Consider the following 6,016-nt stretch of genomic DNA (forward strand, 5'->3'; position numbering starts at 1 on the left):
ATTCCATGTCCTTGCTCTAGGTAGAAGATCTACTTTTCATGAGCCAAATGATATAGAAGAATTCCACCCCAAGCGTAAAATGTATTCTTGCATGAAGTTCATTATGATATGAGAAGCTACAGAACCTCAGCAACATTGAGTGGACTCTGACCGCCCTTTCCATAGTTTTGCCCCTGTGCACCTAGATGGTCCGCCCAGCACTCTATAAGGAGAACACCTATGTTCCATTCCAAGAGACATCTCTGCAGACTAGAACTGCATCTATGTGTGTGCGGGAAAACTCTGAAGAGGTGCACTGTGCAAAAGTGTAAACGTCACATCAAAGTACAATCATCTAACACTTTAATATCACCCCTTTCTTTAAATAAAACTTTTCAGTTTTTCACCAAAAATACTGCTTGGTTTAACCTCATTATGTCATGTCATTATGTATTAAATTACTTGTAGGGAAGGGGCATTGTATGTATCATATTTTATTTATTACATGTGGCGTGTGTTTGAAGCTCTGTTCGTTTATGTGGACAGAAATGTGATTTTCCCTTGATGTGGAACTGGAAGGTGCAAACCACACCCCATTATAAATATAGAATATGTCAATCTCGCTGTGCAAAATAATTTCATTGTTGCTCTGAGTGCCCCTACGACACACTTTGTTTTTGCTCTGCCCAACTTCGGCCAGTGCAAACTTGTGCTGCATCACAAACAATGCCAGTTTGACTGTACACCCATGCACTTTGGTGGAAAATATTTGCCCCTTTAGTTTGGGCATTCTGCTCATCGTACATGAGGTCAAGAGCTATACTTTCTATTAGTGCAACATCCCCTCTGATCCAGAGGGTGTCTTGAAGACTTGAAATGTCCAGCGATGTATTCCTCTTTCTAACTACAGCTTGCCTATTTTATATGACTAGGAAGCTCATAGAGTAAAGGTATTGACAGGCCACTGTGTGTTTGGATGAGGCCCCCTAGTAAGAGAGAGGAGAGCAGCGCTGGACAGGTGGAGTATTTGAGGAACCCGAATAGAGAAATTAAAGTTGCTCAATCAATTTATAGGTTTGCTTCTATTGCCATTTTGGAGGTTCCTGGGGTAACTCTTGGTAAGTTACTTCTCAATTTAAAAACACAAAGCATGTATGACCCAATATAGAGACTCACATTGTTCAGATTTAGGACCACTCTGTTTAGCAGGAGCGCCTTGACGGGACAGGTGGCTTATCATATATTTACAAATGTATGAGAATCCTGCATTTTATGTACACAATGTTAGGCTGCCTGGTAAGATAACGAACTTGCAGAACTGAGAGACAGAGGTCTTCACCTATAGCAGCCGCCTTTCCCGTAGAGCTAGATCTCCTCACAGGTACTCGGATGCCCCCAGGACTTAACTCCAATGTAGTGTAGGTTCGTTATACTATACTGCAGCTGCAGGCCAGGAGACAGCAGAGATGGTAATGGATGGTCAGATGAAAGCCAAGGTCAGGGGTCACTTGCAGGGAAGAATAGTCAGAAAACACGCCAAAGGTCAGGGTCACAGGCAGAACAGCAGATTCCAAGGTAAAGGCCAAAAGGTCAGGGTCACAGGCAAGCAGGCAAGATCCAAATAACAGGCAGAGGGTCACAACAGGTAAACAGCAATCCAAGAATCCAGAGCAGGTGAGCAACAGCACAGAACTGAGATGCTATAACCGGCAGGGAGGCTAAGCACTCACTGCCTTAAATACCAAATGCAGCCAATCAGAGACTAGCTCGGGAAGTACCCACAGCCCCTGCTTAATAAGTAGCTAAGTTTAATAATTAGCCGCAGGCTGGTGGGGGTGCTGCGCAAGCGTCCCGGCTTTCCTGAATTGCCGGGACGCTGCGCTGAAAAGAATTATTGTCCGACCGTTGCTAAGGCCAGACCCGAAAGTGACGTCCCAGTCGTCAAGGAGACGGCCGGGAGGCTGGGCAGCACAGAGAGCAAGCCGCGGCGGCTGTGAACACCGACGCGGCTTGTAGCACACATAAAATAGCAGCTCTTGTACTGGTTCACAGCAGTGTGCTGGGGATCTATTCTGTGTATGATTCTTTTTGTGGAACCTACCAGCTTGGGGGGACTCTACATCAAAGGTAAATATACTAATGTATTTTTACATATCTATATAAACTCCACCCAAAACAAAATGTTTTATTATAGTATGGCAGGAAGTTTTTTTCTTTTTTTTCTTTTCTTTTTACCCCACCATTCAGCTAAGGTGTAACTTTCGTTTCTTTCTTGCCCAGGTGTTCCTAAAACGAAACGCTTCACCTAATATGGCAGGAAGTTGATTTTAACCCCCGTAATACCAAAGCAATATACAAGTTTTTGCTAGTTGGATACTTTTAGCTAAGAAGCTAAAAGTAACTGAATGATTCCAATATTTGTTTCAGACTGTGATACAAAGAGGATTCCATTGAAGCAAATTATAACAAATAAACAGGATGTATAAATAGGCCACTCACCTGCAGGAACTGTTGAGAAAACAGAAATCTCTTTCCAGTGATGAAAATAAAACTCTTCAACCACTGATAACTTGTGTCCAATTAAAGGTTATTAAATATTATTACTCCCTGCTGCAGCCATGGGTCGCAGCATTCAGATTAATGTTCTGTGTCGGCATATGGTGTGAGCACACAGGGTTGCCATAACATAGGCACTGGTTGTTATGTCTGTGGCACATGATTGCTTTAGTATGTGTTTGGCACAGGCTGGTATGTGTATGGGCACATTGTCGGTACAATGTGTGAGAGCATAGGCTGGTATAATAACCCCTCAACACATGGCTTATATATTATGTGCGATACAGGATGGTATCTGTATGCCATATGCGTGAGAGCACAGACTGGTGGGGCTGACAAGAGAAATTGGGGGCCCCGGTACAGCGTATTCCCCCCCCCCCCCCACACACACACAGGCGAGCAAAAAGGGTGCTGTATGCCGCCGTTGCGCGGCCGCACCTCCAAAAGGGCTTGGCCAAATAATGTTGGGGACATGGTCAACATGTGTGTGGCTGAACTTATTTAGACATGACATATTGGGGAAAATTCAATTGCCAGCAATGTAACACGCAGGCACCTCGCAGCGCACACTGCCGGCAATTACTGTAGAAATCTCACACATTGTGACTGGCACAATGTGTGAGGGTACCTGGTTGGTATGTCATGTGGTAGGAGTAGACAATGGTAAAAAGCAAGCTTGTCGTTGGTATATAGTGTGGGGTACAGCTGATATAACAGGATGATCATTCTACTTAGCCCAACCCACATATGGGCATGAAGCCCCAACACATAGTTTCTTTCTTTCATCACTGTGGAATAGTCCGGATCTGCCTGTAAGCCCCTTGCATTGCATGCTGCTTTGCCTGGCAGCTCCTGCCTTTTGGACTTTATTATTGTTCTATATATATATATAGATATGTTGTGGCAGTACCTCTATTCACCAGAGGTGATGCTATTGTGCCTTCCTTGTTGTACTAGGGGTTAACCTCCTCATTAATTATCCCTTGCACCTGGGTGTGTCCCTACTTATACCTGTCCCTCCCAGCATACATTGCTGGTTATTGTTGTCCCAGGCTGTTGTTGCTTTTTCATGCTTCTGTGCTTCTGGTTTACCTTCTTCCTGGGATCTCTTCATGTCATCTGCTTACCTGCATCAGCTGTATACCTGGTAATACCTTCTGCATTTCCCTGCTGTGCTCATTACTACACCATCTGGTTTGTACTTTCCGCAATAGACATCATGTGTTTCATCATATTCCTGGCTCTCTAGCTGTATTTCTGCATAGAAGCCTGACAGGAATATACTGTAATGGTAAATATCGGTACTATGTGAAGGACCTCCACAATTCACCTAGATGGAGGGGGTTTCTTAAAATTTCAATATTTGGAGAAACATTTAGATCAGACACATTTTCTTCATAGAACTTCTTGTTTGGATTTTATTTTTGCAAAAAGAAAACCAATCAAACAAATGAAGGGGAATCACGACAAACAGTCATACAGTTACACGTACAAGCAGGAAACAGGCATGAACTGTCCTTTTGCGTACCTTCCATACTACTGAATGTGTGACAGTTATATTGGTCCTCCTCCTGGGTGCCGTGGTTTAACAGTGTGATTATCGTTATACAGTAATAGTGCCTGCTGGAATTTATATAGGTGGTACATACTGTGAGATTGTATACACTTGATTGGAGAAATACAAGTAGCTCTTGTGTATATAATTGGACTGTGCTAAAATCCGAATTTGGATCAGAATATCAAGTATACTATTGGGTGCTGGACAGAAACATATTGACTTTATTCAGATCCAATCTCTTAATCTTATTATATTTCACCCCACAGGAGGACATCTATGTGTTGCCCCACTTAATGGTAGACATTACATGATTTTTGTGATTACTATATATGAGGTTGAAAATCATTTTACAGATGTTTATATTTTAGGCTTAACTATTACATAAATTTATTATATTAGTGATGGGTAGTTCATGAATGATTAGTTCAAATGAACTAATCTTCAAAGTGAACTAAATCATTTAGTTCACAGCTCTGGCAAAGATTAGTTCACCAGGGACTAAAACAAGTGGGAGGAGTTAGAGATAAAGCCGAGCAGCTCCAGCAGCCGCACTCACTGTCTCATTCACACTGGCTCTTTTGTTTCTATTCAGCTCTCTCATTTAATACTCATGAGTCAGTACCTCTAAACTACCAAAGGTGGCGCTGCTGTGCTCAGACATTGTGTGAGACTGTGGAGCTGATCACTGACTATGAGTCATTCTCCTGGCTCAGGAGATCATTAGTTCATCTAGTTCATTTCACTCTCTGACTCATATGAGTCTCCGAATCATTTCACTCTCTGACTCATTTCACTCTCAATCTTTTTCAGTCATCCGAATCTTTTCACTCTCTGAATCTTTTCAATCATTTAGATCATTTAGCTCATGAGTCACAGGATACATTCTCTTCCCTGTCGGCTCAAGACGCACTGCTGAGTGCTGCATGCTATATACTGTAGTTGTTTACTCCACCATATATACAGGGGAGATGTATTAAACCTTCAAGTGAGATAATGTGGAAGCGTTGCCCATAGCAACGAATCAGTTTCTGTCATTTAATAGACTCTGCTATATAAATGACAGAAGCTGATTAGTCATAATTGCCAACATTATGTTGGTTACGTCTGGGAGTTCCTGGAGCAGGGTAGGGGGCGTGGCTTCATGGATTGCGCCATTTTGGCCCTGCCCCCAGTGACGTGATGCCTATTTTGGGTCTTTTTACAGCTGTAAAAATCCCCCCCCTAAGGTTTGATACACCTCCCCTATATCCTGATTGCACTGATCTCAATTTTAAAAGCAAAAAAGTGACACTTTATAATACTCTGAATTTGGGTCTTTTTCATTTACATATTATGAAAATACAAAATACTAATGAAAATGTAATTAACTTTGCAGAGCTCAACATGTCACTACTAGTTTTTGTATAAGTGATTGCCCTTTTTAAAATATTAAAAATGATCTGACATATTAAACTTATCTGATAATTTTAACAGGACTATATCTCATCTAATGAGATGTAGTATATATGCCTACAGTATGTGTAATAGACTAGATCTATGTCTCCAATCACTTCTCTCAGCAGTGTTCCAGGGCCAGTGATCTAACTGAACTAACTGAGCTAAATGAACTACTGAGTCAAATGAGTGAAATTAACTAATCTTTTGTGTAAACTATATCAGAATGAACTAATCTTTAAAATGAACTAGATTTCACATCACCATATTATATTGTATTTATCTGCATTTGTGATCGATTGATTTTAGACTGCTCTCAGTGCTTACCGTTTTTTCTTGTTTGTAGCCATGTCAAAAAAAACATTCCAAATCCAGAAAAAAAAAACCATTCGGCTATCATCATCATCTATTTATATAGTGCCACTGATTCAACAGCGCTGTACAGAGAACTCATTCACTGCTCCATTGGAGCTTACAATCTAAATTCCC

Source organism: Mixophyes fleayi, chromosome 9 (genome assembly GCF_038048845.1).
Source record: "Mixophyes fleayi isolate aMixFle1 chromosome 9, aMixFle1.hap1, whole genome shotgun sequence".
Classification (NCBI taxonomy): Eukaryota; Metazoa; Chordata; class Amphibia; order Anura; family Limnodynastidae; genus Mixophyes; species Mixophyes fleayi.